General features: G+C 38.2%; 1 protein-coding gene across 8 annotated transcripts in view; it reads left to right on the top strand.

The window, feature by feature from the left end:
* Nucleotides 1-25,038, top strand: part of WDR20 (WD repeat domain 20) — a 45,606-nt gene that overhangs the window by 1,060 nt on the left and 19,508 nt on the right. The gene's annotated exons all lie outside the window — the stretch shown is intronic.

The following is a 25,038-nucleotide window of genomic DNA, read 5'->3' as shown; positions in this document are numbered from 1 at the left end:
AACAAACCCTGGATTTTATGAGATTCGGAGAACAATTCTGAATTTGTCATCCTAGGTGAACGAATGTCACTCTCAATAGACATAAACACAGATATGAATGTCAGCTTTCTGTTTTGTTTCAAATAGTGGGTGTTCATTATTTTACGTGCTTGGGTCTCAGCTGCCATCATGTGAGTACCTTGAAATCTTCCTGCTCTTAGCCAACCATTCCACATGGGATGAGTGCGCAGAGTGCTAGAGACTCACACAAGGCAGTGCAGGAAGCTCGTGGATAACAAGGAATTATACCTGATTCTGCTGTGTCCTAGGGTAGTGCCCCTCACACTCTTCCTTTATATAAAATGTCAGCACCAGCAGGAGTTTTAAATCTGTATGGTTATTTGTTGAATGTGACCTAACAGATCTGATATGTCCTGTATAATTATATGGAAAAGTGTGTCTGTGTGTAGTTTAGTTTCACCCTTTAATGAATTTTAATAATTTAGTTATGTTTCAATTAGTGCTTGGACAATGGCTTCTTTAAGCATACTAGGAGTATTTAGTGTCAAACAGTATTTGCTATTTACAAGTAGTTGCTATCTTTACAAGGTATCCTGAGGAGCAGTATCTCTGAAAATCTACATCCTATATTATTGCCATGGTTGGGTTCTACTGTGTTTGTTTGTTCCGTGCAAAGTAGCTGCAGAGTTTTCTCAGCTCACTGAGCGAGCCTTTATGTAGTTTAGTAATGGTACATGTGATTCTTGCAAGTTCTCTTAGTCATCTCTTGCCACACTTCTGAAAAATAAAGATCTAAACCCTGGAACTTCGTTGAAAATAAGGAACGGAATAATTATATCAAATTACAAAAATCTCCTTGAGCTGGGTATTTGGATATTTTTTCAGATGCCAAAAGCTACTGGTGTGATACACAGTAACTGAGAAGTTTGAGTTTGTGAACTCATGAGCTCTGAGGCATTTGTACCTGTTACAGTGTGAAATGCTTTTTTCTGTGAATTGAATAAAACATACACATTGTTAGGAAAGAATTCATCTCAATAACCTTTTACAGTATTAACTATCTAAAATAATACTGTATATTCTATATGTGTAATATATTAGTAAAGTGAACCTAAAGAAAGCTGAACTAGATTGACTCACTCTAAGGGAAGTGCTTTAAATGAGAATGGGAAGATGGTCTGTCTAAAATCTGCAATACTTGCTGCTTTGGAATTTATTTTGAAACTTCAGTTGGAAGCAACTGTTTTGTCTATGTATGAACGTGAAACAGGAACAGGCTGACAGTCTTGTCAACTGATTATGTAAACTTTTCAGAATCAAAAGTTCTGTCTTGTGGCTATCATAAAGGGGAGAGAGCTATTGTTACCTCAATGGACAGGATGTAATTCTGCCTTAAACTGGGCAGATTATCACATTCTGTGTTCCTTCCTGTTCCTGGGAGCAGGATGGGGAGAGGGACTTGACCTGTTTAAGACCAACCTATTTGTGCTCCTCTGCATAACACAGATGCTGATAACTTCAGTTTTAGTTGTTAGTTCATAATTATTTAAGTCTCCCTTAAAAAAATTTCCCTGATTACTTTTAAGATTATGATTTTCATTCTGGCTAAATCATATTACAGTATCGAGTTGTATTTAATGAAGCTATGCTGTGTGAATATATCAGCTAACTATGTATGATTTTATCTTTTTTTTTTCTTTTTTTCCCCCCATTTTTTTAAAAAGAATTTTTAAACACTTCTTTTCTGGATGGAAAAATGCTATATTTTTCTTAAAATGAGTGAAAAAACTACCAGGACTGTATTTTAAGTGACTGTGTCTGTTAGGTACTGAGATAACCCATTGCAGATCAGTACACATCAAGGAAGAGTAGCACTTAAGCCATGAATGACACTTCAGAATAAGCAATGTAATACGGAGTCAAAGATACCACTTGGGAGGATATTTCTTGACATCAGTAGTGCTAGTCTTTCTTCTTTTAGTTTCCCTTAAATCCTAAATGCATTGTGAATGCTCTATCTGGTTTCTAAGTCACCTTTTTAAGTGAACTGCTGATGTGTGTGTTGTGTTTAGGAGATTTAATTTATATAAAGAAAAATGTTTCCAGGTAACCTTGATCCTTCTTCCAAGACACTTGGTGGAGAAGTTAGATCTGGCATCCAGGACAATGATGTGGAGTTTGTCTATTCATACTCAAATCATGAAGGTTTGTAGAGAGACAGGAGTTTTGGACAGCATTTCAAGCTGTCTCTAGAGACTTTTCAAAGCAAAAAGGTATTTTCTCCCAACTTCGTTCTTCAACTCTTTAAGAAGGAAGCTGAGATTTTACTGTTTAGTGTTTCCATGTTACTACTAAATTTTACTATTGTTGTGAAATGGACATGGTCCTGTAGTTTAGTAAGAAATTAAACTGTGATGGAATGAGATGTGGTTGCTTTACTTAGATAAGTATGTAATTGTTCTTAACTGCTCTGAGTGTCAGTGGGCTTTCCCCTTCAGTCCTCCGTTACTTTGGCTTTAAGATTAGATGTGTGCAATGATCTCTTATTAACCAGAAAGGGTAAATTTTCATGAACTCAACTGATCTAGTGACAGCTGTAAATGATGGACTGGCAGTATAGGATCCTCTTGGCGGTGTGCTCCTATCTCCTTGTCTTTGGCAGTGCTCAGCCTCTGGGTGAGCTAGTTCAGCTTGCTAAACCAGCAGCAAAGTGCTTGCAGTTTTTCTGGGTAGATTTTCTCTTGTTTTGCTGAGTTGAATGGTGTCATCTTGGGGTTGATTATTAGCAGGTACAGTGACAGCAAGGAAAGGGTTGGAGGGGCACGACCCCCTTCAGTGGCCTGGACTGTCTGCTTGGAGGCCTTATGAGGTCTCTCCTGAATAAAGCCTCTGCTTCAGCCTTAAGTCAGTTTTGGAATGATCTGTTCCTAAGGGATTGTTGACTTAATTTTGATTAAGAGAGTTACAGGTGTTAAAGAAGGCTTTTCCTGCTATTTTAGGCATTTCCCTCTTCATGGAGTGAAAAGACAAAAAATTATAACGTAATAATTCAAAAATTGTTCAAATTATGATGCTATGATGCTCTGGGTAAGTTGCTTTTTCCTGCAGCCCCTAATCAGGAGTGAGGGCTGTTACTTGACTTTTTTTATGAGACAGTCTTGAAGTACTTAAATATGGTTTGTGGCTAGCTTTGCAAAATGATTTATTAGTTGATTCATTAGACTGGAAAAGCAGAGTGCTATATCATCTTCCTTGCCTTAGGAATGACTAACAAGACAAGGCTTTCCAGATTGCTGCTGACATTAACTGTCAAGTCCTTTTCCCTTCCTACTTCCTGCAAGGAAGCTTGTGCGTTTTCCTTATAGAAGTTGTGTGTGTGATGATGTGTTATTCTCTACATGTTGTAGAAGTTTGTGGGGAAATTAAGCTGCATCTGTCATTGCAACACAAGTACCTATTAGCAGTAGTGTTGCATGGTTCACAGTCCTAATTTTTATATAATATATCAGCAAGTTAATCTGAATGTATAGTTTAGCTTATTACATGACATAAAACCTTTTGCATTGTAGTTAAATTCTGGCTACCTACTCTTTGGTAACGTGTGGCAGACTTCCTTAACATTGGTCATTTCATTTTCTGAAATCACCTTGTTGCAAGAAGAGGCTTTGTCTTTAGTTTGACTTTTTTCTTGCAGCTACCTAAAGCAGCAGTCTGTTAATAACTATGAAATATTATAGTATGTTGCAGTAGTGTTGGATTAGAAACATACATAGGTGAGAAGCACAGGTTGATGGAGGCATGGAGGGCAGAATTTGTTGACTGTCGTTTTAAGCTTAGACTTAAGCGTCTTGGAAATTATATTTGTACTAGGATGAAAATAATCTTGTATCTCAACTTTTTTTATTGAGAGTTGGCATATTGGTAGTCCCTGCTTATCAGTAAAAAGACTGAAGTACAGGATTCCTTCTTTTGCAGTTCTCAAAATTACCTTTTTTTATGTCTGGCTTGATTTGTTGTGCAGTTCAGTGTTATCCTTGGTGGTGGCTTTCATTCTATAGTCTGTTCACCTGGGAACTTGTTGCAATGACAGAATGATAATGGGTGATATTTGTCACTGTGCTTAATATATTGCTGACAAGAGCAGGGCGAGGCAGTTCTGTGTTGGAAGCTGGGATGTGTGGAGAAAACCATCATGTTTTCTCAGGATGTGGTGGGAATGTGAATTAATATTACTGTATTCTTAGTGATCACTAAGCTGTGTCAGGCCCCTGAAAACGATGTACATTTAAATAGCATATATGAGCTATAAAAATACTGAGGTTTGTAAGGATCTTGGAAGATACAGTAGTTCTGAAGCAGAGGGAAGTATACCTACATCTTAGTCACCAGTTCTTAAACTTGCAGTAATGAGAATTCCACAGTTTCCTTCAATAACTTTTTTTGGTGTTTCTTCTCTTTCTTCTTCTTTCAATATCTGACTAAACTTCTTGTTCAGGGAAAAACAAACGTGAAAGCAAACCAGGCTGAACAGAGTTAATTTACTGTGGACATAGAGGACAGTTGACTATTGCCTTTGGCTTTTGCATATTTAAAAACTTGTTAATTTGTCCTTTCAGTTTTCCTAAGGTAAATAAATCCAGCTCTTTAAACCATTCTTTTCGGATTGTGAGTTCAAATGTTTCATTGCTCTCCTCTGTTGGCTTCTGTTGCCTTGCATTTGTGGTACTTTAACTAGACCCAGTGCTTGCACTGCGACTGCAGTACAGAGCAAGGCAGAATTGTTGCTGCTGTGTCTGTCTTCTAATATTCTTGCTAACATATTGAATAATGTTGACGTTTTTGAATCCTGCTTATAGTGATGACTCACTTGGGTTGTTTCTTATCATATTGCTGCTTTTCTCCATTTTTATCCATGCCTTGATTTTTGTTGCTGTTTATAAATGCCATGTAGCATTTTCATTGAATTTTGCTCTATTAAGATTATTAGAGAGTGGTTTTATTTCCAATTCTGTGCTGCATAATGCAAAAAATCCTTCCAGTCTTGATGTTATTCACGAATTTGATGCGTACTCTCATCCATTAATGAAAATCTCTCATAGAAGAGAAATCCAGCCATGTGTTGGATTTGCTGCTGACATTTCACATTTTTCAGGTGTGTTGGATGTGACTCTATTCTGTCCCTTCTTAAAAGGGTGTTGTAGATTTCTTTTTTTCAAGAAATCCCTTAATTTCTTGCTGAATTTTTTTTCTTCTCTTTGTGGGGGATAATAGTTGTTATATTGGGACTGGACTAGCCAGTCTCATGGAGGTATTGTTGCTAGATCAGTAATACTTTACCTCTTGATCTGTGATTGTGAAGGTATTTGAGAGCCTCTTGGACATTTGTTTCAGGTGTTTAATGGGTGGATATATTTACCACTTTGAGCTTTGTGATGTAGGTAGATACTTTCTTTCTTAATTCTAGCTGGGCTGTACTAGGGACTGACAGACACGTTACAAAATACTCTGTAGACTTTTCCGAAGGGTAGAATTTTTAGTAATGCTTTTTTTTCAACAACACTGCTGAAGGAAACAGTGAAGAGTTAATGTAGAATTACAGATGTGTAGGTAGCTTTCAGTGTTTAATTTTGTTATTAGGCTTATGTAGAGCAACTAGGAGTAAGATAAAAAGACTATAAAGCTGCTTTAAAATGACAGTTACACTGTTAAATGTTTCTTGCTCTGGAGGAAGATGAAATGTCTATGGTTGACAGAGCTTGCAAGATGATTTTTATGTAAGAAGTGGTATTAGTCTGTAGTGCTTTTTCTTGTTCTAGTCTGTGCTTCAAGCCCATATCACAACTGTTTGACTTCAGTGAGCTCTTGCTCTGTGTTCACTGAAGGATTGCTCTCTGAGGTAACAGTTCATTTGTCTATGACTGCTTGTTTGGCTGGCATGTTTGACAGTGAGTGCTGGGCTATGCTGGCCAAACCCCTATGTTGGGATGCAGTATTTTATAGGCAGGGAACTTTTGTGTGTGTCTTTGGTTGGGGTTTTTTTTGCCACAGCAGTATAATTTTGGAGGTTTTGTTTTGTATTGAAGTGCATTTATGGTAATATTGCACTTACATGAATTCAGTTGGGGAAATTTAGGTTAGCGTAAAGCCAATAATCGTGGCACTTATTCTTTGCATATTGACAAAATTTTAGTCATAATGCTTCACAGATGCGAAGAGGGGTCATTTGTAACAAACACTTCTGTGCCTGTGGTGAGTTTTATGGGCCAGCTTTGTCAGAATGTTTATAAAAGTGTTGTGCTATGTGCTTAAATTACAAGGAGTTTGCATTATATGTTGGCATCTGGGAGTCTGCAAAACAGTTAAAATAGTTAACTGTTAATAGTTAAAATGTACATTGAAGGTGCCTCACACTCTAATTAAAGGCTGCCTAGACCCACCTCTGAGAGGATTGCCAGCCATAATTGTCTTGTTTGACATTCTAGATTCAAATTTAATGCCCTAGTTTGAAGTATTATTGTAGTTTTCTGGCTAAAAGGAACCATCTGAAGTACTTTCCTGTGAAGGACATGTACCCAAAGGCCACTTGCTATCCAGTTGGCATGACTATGAGTTGACACACTTGGACAAATGACTATTTGAAAGTGGTGTCATTTAGTGCAAAAATACTGCCTAATATTTCCATTATCTGTCCTCTTAGAAGGCTTAAGGAAAAGAAACCGCAACATTAAATGTGCTATACTTTAAGTAATAATATTTGGTTGTGTCTTTCTGGGAAATAGAGTATTTTTCCTTCCTTACATCACCCCACTTTGCGGCCCAAGCAGCCCATTTTTTAACATCTACATCCCACCCATTTCTTGCCCCTGAAAACAAAGCAGCTGCTGTTGCCTGTTGGGCTCCTGTTGAGCAGCTGTTGGTGCAGTGTTTGCAGCCCCCTGCTCTTTGTGGGCAGGACCACCAACTGCTGCATTTGAAACCTTTCCAGTGGCAGTGTTGTAATTTGCATTGGGATTTCTCGTGCGTTATTCAGTCCAGCTGTTCATAATGGAATGATAGATCTCTAATAGATACTTCCTGCAAATTGATTTCAGTTTTGGTTTACCAGCTATATTCGTTCTTTAATTTCCTGAGTTAATCATAATGTTTACATGTGGTTGTAATGGTAAAAAAATAATATTTATAATTTTTTATTATTACTTTTTAACTCCATGGGGGATTGGAAGGTGACTGTATTAAGTTGTTCATTTAATAGCATATAATTTTTGTACAGCTCGAGATTGTGAAGTGCTATGTCAGACAAAATACTAGTCTAAGCAAGAAATTTAACTTAGGAATATGCTGGTGTAGGGAGAAAACATTGTGTGTTGTAAACAAACTCCATTATCCCCAGTTTCCTAGTAATTAAAAAAAAAAAATTATTTAGCAGGAGTTTTCGATATATTTTTTCAGGGAAGTGATATCATGTGAAAGTTGGAGAGAACTCAAGTTTATGGTTTTAATGCTCTCTTTCAGCTAAAGAAAGGGGGAGCAATGACAACAGGAGAGAGAATGGATACCAATATGCATTGAACTGTGTGTTAAAAACCCACAAGTCTGGTGAAAGAAATTATTTAAACAAGGCCTTAAGGACACTTTAGCCTGCCCAGGGCTACAGTCAAAGGGATAACTGTCAATCTGAGTAACAGAAATGTCTTCTTTTCCTAACTTAAAAACATAACAAATACAGAATCCTAAAAGTTGTAGTCTCATCCTGTTTTAACTGTGGCAGTTTATTTCTAAGGATTTTTTGTATGGTTCTTCTAAGACTTCTACAAAGGTTTTTTTCAGGTTTTCTTGGTATTTGAGGTGGGTATTGGAGCATGACCGTGATACATGTTTGAAGCTGTCATTAAAATGAAATTTTGGCACAAGTTGTAAAGGATTTTTTTTTTGTTGTCTTGATTTTTCTGGTTTTCTATTGGTAACTGTCAGTATTATAGAAAAATAATTTTGCAATGATTTGTTTTTTAAGTCATGTTACTAAGATTTAAATTATAGTCTAGTTGTTCAGATTTGCATATTTTAGTGGTTTGAATGGCAAATACTACCTCATAACATCAACCTAATACTGTATTGTGAAGCCGTAGATGAAGGCTTAGTGTGCATTTTTCTTCAGATTTTTGCCTTTCTTGCAGAACAGCAAACAGTTGGATTTCTTTTTCAGACTTTATTTTTACATGAAAGTATTTGTAGAGATTGCTTTTCTTTAGCCTTTTTAATAAGAGAGTGGGCCAGAGACCTTCAATAGCTACCTGTTTGCACTTAAGGTGTCAAGAGGGTCTGTCTTTAAAAAATAATTTATGGGGACAGGAATAGTTGCATGGTTAGGCAAATACCACTTTTGAAATTTGATATCATATACTGCCAAATGCAGTATTTCTTATGTGTTTTGCAGCCCATTTTGCATTGTCATTTTGTGTCAGTTCGAATTATTACTTTACTGTCCATAAATAACTAAAGAAGAATTTTTTTAAAGTGTGCCTGTTCAGTGTGGTATATTGATCCAGGAGATTCTTTCTCAAAGGAGACTTTCAGAAATACAGGGTGCAGCTTGTAAAAGGAAGATGCTTGTGTTGACTAGAGAATTATTGCTATTTAATAGCATTAGCTGTATATCTCAACATGTGACTTCAAGAAATGTCTTGCTGTTATTTCAGTGTGAACTTATGCTCCCTCCCTTCTAAAGGTAACTGTCCAGTTACATTCTCATCAGTTTAACACACGGGATGGCCTCTCCTGCCTTCAGCAGTGGAACTGTGGTCCCTTGTACAGAATAACTTCTGTCTGTGTGTCATGAACTGTTTGCCAACACCTTCAGAGTTTTAAGATGCTGTTCCAGGTGACGTTTCTGACCTAACAGCATTGGCAGAATAACTTCTGTGCCAATGAAGTGACTGTTCGAGTGTAGTTCTGTGTTTTAGCCAAAATGCTGCCTCTGTAAATTCACGAGATGGAACTGGGATGGTTAAGCGTGGGCACATGTTAGCACTTCTAAATCAGAAAGATGGGGCAAACAACTGTTCTAAAGAACTCAAATGCCCAGGTTAAGCTGCCTCTAGTGATGCTCAAGGTGATCCATACTTCTCATTTTTAGAGTGACAAAGTACATGTTACCAGTGAACTGCTGCAGCAGTCCAGTGGCAGCTTGCTCAGCTGCTCTAGGTGCTGCTCTTTAAGATCTCTGTTCCCTGTGAACAGTAGGTAACACCTTGTATTGGCTTTGTGTGGCCAGGTTTTGGGGGCTTCTGTTAGAAGCTGCTGTGAGAAGCCTGGGATGGACCTGCTGCTGGCCAAGGCTGAGCCAATCAGGAATGGAAGTAACACCTCTGTGATAATATATTTAAGGAGAGAAAAGTTATTGTGCGGATGTATTTGCAGCCAGAGAAGAGCAAGGTGAGAATATGTGAGAGGGATAGCTCTGCGGACACCAAGGTCAGTGCAGAAGGAGGGGCAGGAGGTGCTCCAGGTGCCAGAGCTGAGATTCCCCTGCAGCACGTGGTGAAAACCATGGCTATACAGGCTGTGCCCCTGCAGCCCATGGAGGGCCACAGGGATACAGGGATCCACTTGCAGCCTGTGGAGCAGATGTACATCAGAGCAGGTGGATACCTGAGAGGCTGTGAACCTGTGGGAGGCCCAGGCTGGAGCAGGTTCCTGGCAGAGACCTGTGAACCCATGGAGGGAGGAGCCCATGTAGAGCATGTTCCTGGTAGGACTTGGGACTCATGCTGGAGTAGGCTGTGCCTGAAGGAGTCAGATTGGAAAGGTTCATGGAGAACTCCGTCCTGTGGGAGGGACTCCACGCTAGAGCAGGGGAAGGACTCCTCTCCCTGAGCAGTGCCAGGAACAACATGTGATGAACTGACCATAACCCCTATTCCCTGTCTCCCTGTGCCACTGGGGAGGAGGTGGAGCTAGGAAGAAGGGAGGAGTGGGGAGAGGGTAGTTTTAAGGTTTGTTTTTACTTTTCATTATCCTGCTCTGATTTTGTTAGTAATAAATTCACTTAATTTCCCCAAGTTGAGTCTGTTTTGCCTGTGACAGTAATAGGTGAGTGATCTCTCCTGGTCCTTATCTCCACTCATGAACCTTCCACTATATTGTTTTCTCTTCCGTTTGGTTGGGGAGGGGAGTGATAGGGCATCTTTGGTGGGTGTTGGCATCCAGCCAGGGTCAACCCACCACACGCATTCTGCGAAAACATGTTGGACTGGCATTGATATGGTTGATCTATATGTTGTGTTTTGTTAGTCCTAAACTGATAGAGGCATTGTGTGTACATAAGAGAGAGCCAGAGGGGTATGCTGGTAAGATCAGGGCCTGGAGAAGCCCAGTCTTTGAAGGCTAGAAAAGGCTTTTGCTGTGCTTTCTCTTCACTCATCTGGGAACCCTTTCTTCATTTCCATCTCCTCTGGTTAGTAGGCGTCTTGCAGTTGCGGCACCTGCAGTGCAAATTGATATAAAGGAGAGTTTTGATTTGGACAGTGTGCTGACATCAGGTGGTTAAAGATACAATTATTTTTGACAGCAGAGCTCCCTAGCATGCCTGGTATTAGTATGCCCATATCAGTGGGTGGGACGATTTAATAGCTGGGCTATGTTATGTGTCCTGACGCAGTCTCCTGGGAGGACCTTCAACAAAACGCCTGACGTGGACAGTGGCCCCTCAGTGGGCAGCACTGTGTCTGTGAGGTCTGTTGGTGACAATAGACAGTCTGATCACTCCCTCCTCCGCTTGAGACAAAAATCAGCCAGAGGAAGGAGACTGTTGTGTGACCATTTGGTACGTGGAATACTTTTGGCCCTTTGAAGGTAATTTTTAAAGACAATCATTAATAGCAGGCAAAAGGTTGTGGGATTTTTCCACATGATATCTATACCAGTGAAACTGCTAACACTTATTATTACTTAAAATATCTTAATACTTTGCTTACTTTAAAAGAAATATTTTTATTGAGAAAGCTAGTGCCTGCATTTGGAACATACTGCCTTTTGTTCTAAAAATTCTGAAGGAGGATTCAGCTTTGCAGACTGGGTTATATCCCAGAACTTGTACACATGGGATTGTGGGAAATCAGAGTTCGTTGTATTTGTTTTTGGGGTTTCGTCCTTGATACTTGTTTTCTAGTAGCTGTGCTTGTTTTGCAGCACTTTTCATCTTGTTGGGCAGGCTTGTAATGAAAGGTCTTCAGCTCCAGAAGGAAGATGCATCTCAAATTAACAACTGCAGGACAATAGTTAGAGCAAGTATGTTATTTCATCTGCCTGTTACTGTGTATGACCACAAAAAGCATAAACCAATGGGCCTCATCCTGGTTTTGGAACACAGGTTATACATTTGCTCAGTATTTTATTCACATAACTTCTGTGGGACTGTTCTGGTGCTCTTAGGATAAGAGCCAGCTCTATCTTATTTTTAGTACTGAAGTAATTAGGGCTTTCTTCTAGTAATATTTTCTTAACATGCTGCAACATGATGGAATTATGGGCTTGATAAAAGCACTGTATCAAAAATGTCCCAGATTCCTGTAGGGCTTGCAAAATCCAGCAGTAGCCAGAAGAGACGTATTTTGGACTTGCTGGACAGACATGACAGTGTTGCATTTGACTTCTATTGAGCTTTGTAATGAAGAATTATAAATTGATTAGCAATTAACTGCTACAGTGAAGTAAGTTTCTATAGCAACAGGACAATGCAGGGTACAACTATTCAGACTGGTTTCCTTAGCAGATATTTTTTTCTTGCACGCACAGAGTTTACACTGTTGGACTAAAACATTGTTTTGTTATAGCAACGGATAATCCTCAGCTTTTGCTGCTGTTGCCTTTTAATTTTTTTTTTTTTTTCTTTCCTAAAGAGATAACTTTTCCTCTTGTGAGCTGAAAAGGGAATGGGGGAAACTTTCTGAGACAGATAGCAGTGTGGTAGTCTGGTGGGAACTCAACCTGCAACTATTTACCTGTATGTTATTAGTATAATGAATGGAGTTATATTGAATATATTGTTATGCAGTATGAATTTCTATTTCAATTTTTCATGTTGACAAGTCTACATGAAACTGAACCTGCTCGAATTTAATAATAATGGTGATCATATAATAGCTTGCAAATTTCAAGGAAATCAATTTAGATAAGTTGTAATGCTGATTCCCTGAATCAGCCAGACTTTTTTTTATTTGTTTTTTTTGCGTTTAAAGTCTCTGTATTTGTTTTTTGGTTTCAATACTTCTGAATACCTTTAAAGAGAGGAATATTATACTTTAAGCTTCACTCTTAAAATCAGAAAACATTAGGGTTTTGTCAAGGGACTGCAGGCATTTGGGGTATTTTGCCACAGAACACTCTCATAAAGCCCACTTTTAAGTGTTACTATATTTTGATCTTTTTAAAGTTAGAGGAAATGGAATTTGAACAACTTCAGTGGTGAAGCTACAGCAGTCTTGTTTTTTTAACAGAACACTTAGTTTTGTGTTAAGTATTTTAAAGATACCTCAGATGTCTGATCACTTGAAAGAAAAAACAAAAGCACTTTTTGCTTTTGTCAGTCAGCCTCAATGTTTGCAGTTGATAGGTGTGCATGTATTGCACAAGTGCATTTTCCCAATATTGTCACAAAACCATAACAACGTTTTAGAAAAGAAAAAACAGGATTCAAAGGTAAAGTGAAAGTAAAAGCTTTGAAGGTGTGACTGACTAGAGCACTGGTCCAACAGGTCAGGTAACTTGTGTGTGCATGGGAAGGAGGTGATCAACTCAGAGATGATGATACCATTAAGTCATGCAATGTTTCCAGTTTGTTCCATGTTTTGGGTGCCATCTAAAAGTAGTCTGCCAGCTCTTAATAATAACTTAAATAAGTGTTGCCTTTAACAGGTATGATTTTTTAACCAGTTTTGCTTGCTAAACTGGGCCAATTTAAACAATTTCTCAGTGAAAGTAACTTACTAAGTGTTTAATAAGTATTGCAGCTGAGTATGTGAACTGAATGAGAGCAGCTGTTGAATTGTGCCAGTGTGTGGTTTTACTTGGAATCCATTTGCTATTTACATACCTATTTTCCTTATTTTAATTTGTTTCTTATATCTAGTACATGTATTCTTATCTCTCTTAAGCTCATCTGAATCATGCCTCACTCAGCGTTAAAAACAGGTGAGAAAGGACTGATTATAAGTGTAGGCAACAGTGTGACTAGACTGTAGGAGTAGAAGGAAATAAAGGGATACACTGGAAAATAAGGAGCAAGAAGGAGATCAGAAAAGTAACTATTACTTTTTTGACTTTAGAGCAATGAATCTGTTAAAGGTACTAAATTGCAACTATTGAGAAGTGAATTATAGTTAACTAAGCATAAATATTAAGTGAGACTTGCAGAACTTAATTATGAAGTGATAAAGGAAAGAGATAATTGTTACAGTACACTTCATTTTCTCAGTTCCTCAAAAGTGAAGAGACTAAAATGTGTGCTTCAGTGCCTTCCAGTCTTTACAGAAGGTGACATGTTCTTTACACAGCTTGTGACAGTCCATAAGTAGTATTCCAGCATGAACTTTATTTAGTGCCTGTGAATATTTGGAATGCTCTGTGCTATTCTGGAATCAGTTGCTTTTTAATTCACTCTATTCCTAACAGTGAAAATTTCTGCTAAAAACCTTCTGACTGCCTTTGGCTCAGCAACAGGCAGGTATTTTCGTAAGGCTTATCCTGGATTGTATCCAGACAGAGAAAAACATGCAGGAGTGCTATTCAACACATACCCCACCACAACAACAACAACAACAACAAAAATCCCCTTTCAGTTTTAGCTCTTGAAATTCAGACATTGTAGACTTCTGTGTTAGGGTTGGGTTTGTTATTTTGCTGAAAGTAAAACATTGTCTCCCCGTGGTGGGAAAACATTAATGTATAATGTGTATATATAGACGGCTTTATATGAAGTTCAGGTGCTCAGCCTTTCTAGTGTAACACTTTGATAGTAAGGGAGAGTTGTAACTTACTAAGTTCATGTCCTTGAATGAAGTAGAAATTTAGATCCATGTAATAGATATTTAAAAAGAGGGAATTTTAGAACTTGGAAATTCTGTTACAAAATGTTGAGAGAATTAAAAGCTTAGTTCTTTATATCCGAGACAACCATTGGGAAGAGACTTTCAAGCTGAGGTCTTCTAGGAGTGGTTTTGGAAATAATTTAATTGATGACACTGATACAGAGAAGCAAGACCATGTACATGATACTTATAATAACTTTGGGAGGCATCACTGTTCATAATCAGAGTTACTTTATAAGGAGAAACGAGCTGATACCACAACCATAGATGAAATGAAAATTCATTGAAAAAATGCACAGGGAATTTTTGCTTCAGCAATAAAACTTTGAAAAGATGATAACCATAGTGTAGTGTTGATTACAAGCTGAGCTGGCTTGTGATACAGCTGTTGAAGGCTGGAGGAGATAAATGCAATTCAAAGATGTATCAAATGAGGTTTACCAATTGAAATAAAGAATGTCTTTAGTGCCATTGTACTAGGCATTGAGAAGATGGCTTTAGTATTGTATGAAATTCTGGTTGCTTGTGCTGAGGGTGATTTTTAACTCCTTCTACTAAAACAGGATAGTGTCTAATACAAAACAGGAGAAAGGAGTGTGTGATTTTAATTTTCTAAGCCCAGCAGTCAGTAAATATCCTTTTAGTCACATTAAAAGGAAGAAGAGAGGAAAGAAGGGAGAGAATAAATAATACAAAACCTTCCCTGGATGTATGAGACATTACCAGATCTCCCACAAATCCCAATCATGCAAAATTTACTATTAATTTAGAAGGATCCTGCTTTTTGACCAGCCCTGCTGTAAGCAGTTAGTAATAGTTGAACTGCAGAATGAAAATACTGCGGCGTGATAGGCTGCAGACCCTAAGGGAAGTACAGAGTAAGTTTTACCAAGAGACAGAATGTTTCCACCAGAAGCCTCTTAGGGCTGAGCCAGATGAACAGAGTGAAGAAAATTTATTTTTAGTGATACAAATCCAGCTCTCTGTGTGGTACCCAGTGAGGCCACCTTACTGGCTTTCACATCAGGAGAGGAAATGACTGTAAGAGACTGAGGAGCTGGAGGCAGTAATGTTTAGTGAAAAAATGGATGTACAGCTCACTTGGCAGATGTCATGGAAAGAGCAGGAGATGTTTAGTGGTAACTAAATGGATGCTAGAGTATCTCAGTAGTTTTGAGGGGAAGCTTTAGGAGGGGATTTTGTATTTTGTGTATTCTTGGAGGTGGTTTTCTATATTCTGAGTCTCCATTTGTATAGCAGGCATTGAAGGTCAGAACTATTTTATCCTGTCTTTAACCATGAGAAGAGTAAAGGATGATATTTTCTGAACTGTAACATCAGGTAATGCTGTGTGCAGTAATTGATTACAAAAAGAGGTGACCGGGCAGTCCTTACCTTTTTTTTTAAATTCCTATGGTGTAGTGAGACTGAAAATGATGACCAGTAAGCCTGCTTTTTTTTCCGGTTTTCCTAATCTGTTTTTTACTTTTATATAAAATTTTACTATGCTGAGGTATTTGATAGGTTTTACAGGAATTGGAAAAGATTCTGTGTGCTTAAAACATGTTTTCTCATGATTCTATTTGAGAGAAATGTTTGAAGCAAGATCTTTCTTCAAAATGGAAACTAAAAGGAGCAAGCAGCTGTGCTTTGGCTTTGCCCTGCTAGTGTTAATCCTAGAACTTCAAGTTAGCCAGTTACCTGGCCCCTCTTGCACTGGAACAGAACAGTTTTCCACCAAGGGAACAAGCTTTAATGCAGGAAACAGTCTTTCTCATTCAAATGTACTCTTGGAGCAAATTTTCCTTTCTGATGTGCATTCAAACTCTTCATTCACAGGGGAGAAAGTAGTGTCAGATAGAGACTGCTGTTCTGGTGTAGCTCCTTATAAATTGAATATACTCCTTTCCTCATATCTGAGTGCATTCTCTTTATTTGGTAGCTTTTTATGTACATCTTTGGCAGAGAAGTTTCCCTATTACCCAGCCATTTTAAACAACAGCAAAAATCCTTTAAGGTTTGTAGTATACGGTGGTTCTCCAGTATGAGAATGGCTGCTTCACTCTTTGGAGTACTTTAGGATGTTAATGTATCTTGATCAATATGCAATGCTAAACAGTTAAATGGAATTTCAAATAGAGGCTCAGGCTGCTTGGTTACCATGGCAGACACAGTAGGAAATTCATGCCAAAGTTTGGAAACTAAGATACACAAAAGAAAACTTATAAACGGAAATAATCACTTTGGAGAGCAAATATACTTGTTTATATTTTATTAGAGTCTGCTTCCCAAAGTATACAGTTTTAAAATCCTATTTTATCAAGCAAATCTTAATTGCCAGTCCAGAGTTTTGCACAAAGGAGGCAATATTCGGAAGCAGGGAAGAGTGAGATTCTTTGTTGGCTTGCCCTCTAACTGTAAGAGCATTGAGTGAATAGAGTAGCCTCTTGGAGACAGAGGAATTGAATTGCTTAAGTACTGTAATCAAGGTTGACATATTTTCAGTGTACACTGCCTTGTTTCACAGATGACTCAGATACACTCGTCTCTCTAAAATTTGTCTGTGTTAGTGACTGTATGTATGTTAGATCATATATGTATGACGTGTATATATATGATCTCTATATATTTAATGGTTTGTCTATGTTCCTGGTTGCATATATATCCTTTAATTACTTGTGTGTGTTGAAGATCTTGCCATATTTAATTCACTTTCCCACAGTTGTCTTAAGGCTTGCTACCTGTAACCAAGATCTATATGTGACTATTTTAATGGGGTGATTTTCAGTTTGATAGGTTCCCTGTGTAATTAGCTGTCTGTGAACACAATATTTGGGACTGCAGTCCTGTCAGGGTGTTGTGGCAAAATCTGATCCTGTTGCATGTGACTTGCTGTACAGTTTTCCATAGGTGTAGTCATATGCAAATCATGCAGTTATTTTTCTCTTTCTGAATGTAAATTAGTATGTCTATTTCCATGTATCTTCTCCAAAGTCTTATCCCCCAAAGGAGAAGCTGTTGCACAGAAAGGCCAATCTGTGGCTTGAGGGAGATGTTACTTTTGAAGACTTCCTGAAGATCGAGGTTAGAGCTCGAGTTGGGCATTGCAATTATGAGCACCTACCCTAACATGTGACTCTACCTTATCACTTTATGCATTGCATAACCTGGATTGGAGATTATGGTAGACAGTTGGAGGCTCAGGGAAAGCAGTTTAGGTTATTATTAAGAAACTATGATGAATTTGCCTCTGTCTTTATTATACGCGGTCTCTTGGGAAGGGAGGCTTGATGTCATTATAACTGGGAAGTAGTGGTACTGGAACACGAAATGTTGGAGGTGATGGAACAAACAGTTTATTAAATGGTGTTCAGGAGTTCTTGTTGTTAACAGTAACTGTTATATTGAATTACAGGTTAGTCTGCTTTTTGCTGACCTCTTTTAGAAGGACTTACTGAGCACTTTATAATTAAAACAAAAGTAGAACGTGAAAACATCTGGAAGATTATACTAGGGCTTAACTCAAAGGAAAATAAGAATTTGGAGGCCACAGGAAGAGAAGAATTGTGCCACTGATTAGCCACAGTAAATAAAACTGTTTCATCCCACTAAGTTTAACATATGGTAATTTATAGTTCTATGGTAGATCTGTAACTTCAGGAAAAGAAGTAAAAGGGGAAAAGCAGCAGAAGTGGAAAGTGGACTGATGTGACTGACTAACTGGCAAGAGGCAACTGTAGGAAACTTGGGAGATGCAGCTAGGCTACTTGAATGTATGTGTTCCCACTAACCTCTTGGTAGCATGCAGTGGAGGAAGATACTTGAGTCAGTTTGGAGGCACTACACAAAAAGAGGGGATTGATGTTGGTGATTGACTTAACTGATCAGTACTTGAGTTCTAATAAATATTTAAGAAATGGAATGGAGAAGAATGTTAGAAACAAGAATTGAATAAATCATATTGCATTGTATAAATCAGTAGGTCCATCTCTTCATACAGGTCTATAAAAGTGTATTATTACAGAGCTACTTAGAGAAGTGGTGAAAATTGTGACATCTGAAAACTTTTGTGTAAATACTGAGGACAGGACTGCTTATTCTAGTAATCAGTGTAAGTGCTATGTATATAAGGAATGTTAGACATCATTGTCTCTTCCTGGGTACAAGACTGTGTTCAGCAAAAATCAGAGGGGAACAAAATTTGGAACTGACACTTTTTTCCATGTGTTAACTTACCAGGGTACCTTGCTTCGATTGTATAAGTGAATAATGAACAGGAAGTGGGAGTTAAAATCTGGCAATATTTGCAATTCCATACAATAGTTAATGCAAAAAAAAAAAAAATTCCGTAAGGGTTATTAAACTTCCATATTTGCAATTTAAATGGCTTCATGAAAGAAATCTAGGATGGACAATATTCCATTAATGCAGCTGACTTCATGAGTTTACTTCTGGAACATGTATCTACCACTGTTGAAGAAATGGTAATGGAGTAAAAAGTCGCGGAGAAGAAGTCCAGTTTGGGGTCCATGATTATGAAGTATGTATTTGCTATGACTTGTTAAATCTGTGTCTTAATTTTTAAGCCAGTGAGGGGGAGATCAGTATAAAATATGACCTGTCACCCATGGTTTTTAAATAGCCCTGAGAGATCGTTATTTTGAACTTAAAACTGCACAGTGAGATGTCTTTCTTACATATGTTCTTAAAAAGAGCTGAGTAGGGGGAGAAGAGGAGGAAGGTGTCTGCATCACATGCACAACATACGTGATTCTGAATTAGGTTTCTGCTGGAGAGGTTTTTATCCAGCAGGCTGAGTTACAGTTGAGGAAAAAAAGACCAGGCACTGGGGAGAGACAATAATGCTGATATCACAGCTTCTTCTTCCTTCTTCCTATTAAAAAGAAGGCAACTAATTGCTTAAACCAAAATAGAACATCTAATTCAGTTCATGTCTGTTGGGAATGTGTGATACAGTGACTTTATTCAGAGTTGTTTGAGTTTAACCAGTCTGTTTACAGATTTAGTGTGACCAAACACATAACACTGGAGTCATAGTCTCAATTTTTATCTGAGTTGATCATGTCATTAACTGGCACCCGCAATGAGGGGAACTTTGCAAAAGGAACTGTGGATACCTCTTTTGTTAGCTCTTCTTCAGTATAGGTTTCTGAGGGATTGTTTAGAGGCTCAAGAGCAAGTTAAAGCTCATACATTCTTTTTGTCTTGTAGTAAAGCAGTGTTGTGCAAAGTGTGTAATTTTAAGTGCTTTTAGTGAGCAAAGGGAGCAGGTTTTCTTCTGCAGGTGTAATAAATAATTGACTTTGTTAATATGGAGAAAGAAACACCTTTTGAAAAGTTACAGTGTTACATCACTTGCCTGAACCTTAGAGGTTTCATTATAGTGCAGCTGAAGATTGCTGGAGTTGCTTAAAGTGCTTCCAGTCGACTTTGTGCAGTGGGCAAGCTGTTGGGTTTCTTTTGGAGATGCTAAGCTCTCAGACCTTCTCAGGACTGACGAGGACAGGCTCAGGAGAGCTGTGTCATGATCAGTTCATTAGAACAATTTGGGTCTGACCTGGCTCTTTGAACAGCACTGTCCCAAGTTGTGTTTTGGTCTTCCACTCAAAAGAAGCAGTGTCAGCATGGGTGAAAATTTTACCAAGTGAGTAACGCCTTGAATTGAAGATGCATGAAGTTTCTAAAGGAACAGCTTCAGGGACTTCAGACCTCTGTTGGGTTGTGACAGGTGGAAGCAACAGCAGCATCTGTGCTCAGAAGACAGAGGGATTTTTGTGTGGAGGGGTTCAAAACTTTGTTTCAACATCCCTTAGCCTTCCTGGCCTGCAGTAGTTCAAATGTGTTAATATTCCTGTACTGTTTTAGTTCCCTTTGCTCAGTCTTGTAAACAAAGAGTAAACTGATGCTGTATACACCTGTGAAGTGAATGGGGACTTGCAAACAATTTTTTTTTCTTTTTGAGTGTGCTGTTCTGGGGTTTTGAACACTTTTTAAAAATAAAAATATGTACTTTTTTAGAATTATTGGTAGACTAGTGCTTTCACCTTAGACGACTTCCAAAAGAATGTGCTGATCTATACTGTAACCACAGAAATGTTTTGGTTTATAGCCTTACTAAAATGGAGTTAACATTGTTATGGTATGCTGTAAATCAAACAGTCCTTTATGTGTGTTCTTTATGGTGTTCACATCTACTTTCTTGATCTTGCCAATTATATAACCATCAGTTCAGTTAATAGGACATAGATTTATTTCAAACCAGTGCATGCTCTTTGCTCTGTTTGAGTGCTTAGAGTAATTCTTCTGGAAACAGAATATGATTATTTTATTGGATCCTTCAGAAAACTGCACTGATCTCTGCCTAAATACGGATTTATGTCCAGTTATCTGGATTAGAGCTTTTCTCTAAATGTAAGTGGTCATAGTTGTCAGCTGTATGAATAAATGCTTAAATCTTGTTAAGTAATGTTTTTCTCCTTTCAAAAGTCACGTGTGTGTCGTATGGCCCCAAGTGGGAATTAAATCTAGAAGGGAGAAGAATATCAAGTAGCTTCCCAAATTTGCAAGCAGCTTTGTACAAAATTGATCTTTAAGACTTTGTTATGGATGATTTGTGTGGCAGACTTGAAAAAAATGAGGTTAAATAAAATTACTTGGTGTCCGTGTTTTACTAGCAGAGCTGTTCTTACACAGTATCCTAGAAACTATCACATGCCTTAAGTGTTCCTGTTCAGCATTTAATCAAGTGCTTTGTAACTTGTAAAAAACCTTCTGCAAAGATATAGGAACCCATTTATGAGGAACAGTACTGCGAGTGGCAAGCTATTGATGCTTCAATTCATGGAGTTGAAAGATCAGCTAAATTTTAAATGCAGAACTAAAAATAATATTTTTATTGATGTTTAGAAATGTGACTTTAATATAAAGCAGGTGCATTGAATGCAGTATAAAGACCTAAAATTTCCTTAGCATTAATGGCTTTGCAAGGCTCAGGAGACATTTAAAACTACTCTGTGTACACACACAACACCTATTATGCAACCCTTGAAACTAAGCACATCACTCAGGTATGGAAAAAGCAGCTCTTATTTATTTAAGAAACTATCCTTACATTTAAGAAACCTATTGTCGCTATAAATAGGGCAACTTTACAAATGGTGATTGTCTACTGGCTTTTTATTGAATCCTGAAGAGAATTCTAAATTTTTATTTTCTTTTTGCTTTCTAAGTGAAAGATGAGAAGCTTTTAAACCATTTTTTCTGGGGGGCTTCTGAAGTGAACTTGTGTTGACTTGTACACTACCTGAAAGGTTTGTGAATAGGAAGGGATGTTGGAACTGATGTGAGTTCTTGCCAGACTTTAAACTTTTTGCTGAGAAAGCCAAGTCAGCAGTCTGTCAGCTTACGTGCAGTTATATTTGTAGAAGCCAGTTTGCTACTGACAGGCTGTGGCACTGTCAGCTGCACTGAAGAGTGTTTTGTTAGGGCTTTATACTTGCAGGAAGTGTTGCCTGTTGTGTATTTTATACAAACTAAGCAGAACTCTTGCCCTACATCAGTGGTTTTTATAGGGAAGGACAACCAACTTGTTCCTGGAGATTTTTTTGCTTCCTGAAGTGCCTTTAAGATGCAAACCAGACCTGTTAAGGAAGCTGGGAGTGGCCCTGTTGCTGCTGCTTTGGTTGATCCTAAGCTTAGGATTCCAGGGCTATTCAGGTTGGAAGGGACCTCTGAGAGTCTCCAGTCTAACCTGGCCAAAGCAGGGTCAGCTGTGAGATCAGACCAGCTTGAAACAACAGTAATGTAACTACAAATTATTCTGTTGCTAATATTAAGTGATCTGTATTTGGGATATAAAACCAAAAAATCTGGAAATCTACTCCTTTGGTAATAAAGTAATTAGAGAAATTTCCAGTGTGAAGTATTGACGCTGGTATTTCTGGCAGAAATTTGTGTACAGAAACAAGGAACAGAGTTGGCCAGAAAATTCTACAGAATTATTCCACTTTCTTGTGTTCCTCAGCGTTCTCTGTCCTTCGTCTAGCTCTGCAGGAAGGAGAGACATGGAGGAAAAATAAACAAGTTTAGTTTTCCTTGTCCTTGCTAATGCAGTGAGCAAGTCAGGTAGGGCTCTGTCCTGTTCACAGGAGAATCTGTAAAGCAAAGGGCTGCAGCAAGGGTTGCCTTGCCTCTTTTTTCAGCTAAGTTTTAAAGTGCATCTGTGAAGTTCAAAGAAATTCACTTAGTAATAATTCTAAGAGTTGATTTCTTCTGTTACTTGTACAGCATTATAGCAAGCACAGCTTTCTCAAATTGTTCTGTTTCTAGACCAGAGACCATTAAATCCCTGGACAGCAACGTGTGGAAGAGATAGCAGGTTACAGGCAATCAGTTGTGAATTCCAAGCTCCAGAAATACTGAGGAAATTGTTTTCAAAAGTACATCATCTTGGTTCTGTGTCTTCTCTTTTATTGTGCACTAGAGCTGTACATACATAGCCAATCTGTAATCTGCTGTTCAAGATCAATTAATTCTCTGGACAAGAGAGATTTTCTTAAGAGGATTTTTTGGCAGTAAAATTTCTATTAAATGTTTGCCTTCAATATTCTCAATCTCACAGCTATGACCCATTGAAAGCCAGTCTCCTGGCAAATGTAGTATTAAATACTATTAAGTATCTAAAGGAAACCTTTAATGAATACAGTTGAAATTACCTGAAATAAACTAATAAAGTAATTAATTTAATATCTTGGCAATGTTTTCAGCTTGGAAAGAATTGTAACATATATGACACATTTCATTCAAGTAAAATTGCAGAAAGCTGCAAATATAAGTTAGGAAAAGAAAAGATACAGTAAGAAATAACAGCTGTCAAGGAGTGTGATTAAATGCTGACTTAAAATAATGTGATTCACTGTTTAGGCAATCTTATTATGGAAGCTCGAAGTCTAGGATCAATAAAATAAATTTTGGATAGATATTAATCTTTGGCTTTGACCTTAGAATTACATGCAGCTACAGAACCAAGGTTATTGATGTCCATCCTAATCAGACATCAGAATCTGAATACTTAGATATTTGCTTCAGACTAAGTTACCTGTTTTTGGTTGGGTTTTTTCTGCCATTTTCTTCTTAATGTTTGTGCAGTTAAAGCTGTGATTAATATGTTTCATTTGACTGCCCTTCTACTGGAAGTCATGAATCCAGGGTGAATAGGCTACTGTTAGACTGTTAGATGATTTTTTTCCCCTCCCTCCCTCCTCAGCAGAGTGGCAGTAATTTTGCTAAAATAGTGTGCTGTGAGAATTAACTAAATGAGACTAGGAAGTTCCCCAAACAGTTACATGGCTCATGTTTTATTTCTAGAGTATGTATTCATCACAAAAACCTAAATGTTCAGTTTTTCTTCTGTGAGTGTGAGGTTCTCTTAAGGTAGAGTTTTAATCTGTCCAGAGACAGGACTTGGAAGCTGTTGATGCCCAAGGAATACCAATTTTGTTCAGCTGTGTCACTGGCACTCTACAGGTGTGCGAGGTTCCTGTTGTTGCCTAAAAACTGTTATTCTTTGTCCCTTTGCCCGGGGGGTATTTGCAGTACCCGCTGTTTGTTGGAAGGAACAGACTTTTAGCACAGGTATCAGTTGGCCAAGGTGCCAGTACCAGAGCCTTGATTAGCTGGGATATACTTCAAGGCTTGTACAGGTAAGGGATGATGGTCTTGATTCCTTCCCTTGCATCAGCTGCCCCATTCTGCTTTCAGTCATGATTACTGAAAGTGTTGCTCTCATCATGAATCATCCACAATTGAGTAAATTTTCAAAGTGGACAGGCTGGAATAGTGCTGAGTGTTTTTCAGAAGAAAATTTTAAAGGCATTGGGACAGGAAGTGTGCAAATAGCTTGCTGCCAGCTGCCATGGTGAGGGTGCCTGCTCTGTGCTTTTAGCCTCCATGTCTGGCAACACTTAATCCCAAGATCTTTCTGGGTTTTTTTAAAGTACATCACCATTCTTCTAAGAGGGGGGCAGTTCATATCACCTTGTTCAGTAAAGAGCATCAAATCCTAGGATTTGACAGTTTTTTATGGACTCAGATCTCATGTAAAAGCTTTTCTCTTGAGAATCACATCTTGCACAAAATAGCAAATGGGCTTAGTGGTGAGCTAATGAAACGCCGAGTCCCAGGCAAGATTGAATTTTATGAGTAAGCACTTTTCTTGTTTATAGCAAAATCCGATAGCAACCTTCAACCATGCAGAAATAAAGAAAATGTCTCCTAGTTCCTGTGCCCATTGATTCTGCTCTCTTTCAATTAAGAGAGATGTAGACCAAAGCAGTACTTCAGTGCTTGTAGATTTGACTTATCTCCATGAGACAACTGTGCTATAACTGAAAGCAGTAGCTGCATGTAAATAAAAGGCATGGCATCCCTATCAATAGAAGCCTGGTTAATTCTGGGTTGAATTAGTTTATTTATACTTCATTAAGTTCTGACAGCTTTTCACTGCCATCAGGTTCCCAGGGAACAGCTAGAATAAGCACAGTGAAGTCTGTGCTTAGATTTAATTTATCAGAATTTCATGTCTTGCTGGGTCTGTTACCACACAATTTCATGAGATGGGGAACTTCATTCACACCAAAGTTGTTGGGCAACAAAAACAAAAGTTAGTGATGTAAAACCTCATCCAGACAGAAGAGCAAGGTAATAGTTTGAACATAGCCACCTATTGACTCTGCTGCTTAAAGGGACAGTGAAGATTCAGAAGGTGGTGGGTGGTAGTGCGTGTGTCCTCTGCTGGCTGGGAGAGTCTGTGGTTCTTTCATCATTCAGTATGATTCAGGCCAAGTTTACTTTAAAAGGGATCTTCATTCTTGGGCATTGAGTCCTGCTGCAACTTTTGTCCAGAGGACAGAACCTTGAGTCTCATAGGTTTGCT

This window comes from Corvus hawaiiensis, chromosome 6 (genome assembly GCF_020740725.1).
Source record: "Corvus hawaiiensis isolate bCorHaw1 chromosome 6, bCorHaw1.pri.cur, whole genome shotgun sequence".
Taxonomy (NCBI): domain Eukaryota; kingdom Metazoa; phylum Chordata; class Aves; order Passeriformes; family Corvidae; genus Corvus; species Corvus hawaiiensis.
The sequence above is the reverse complement of the archived record's forward strand: the minus strand, read 5'-3'. Positions and strand labels throughout refer to the sequence as shown.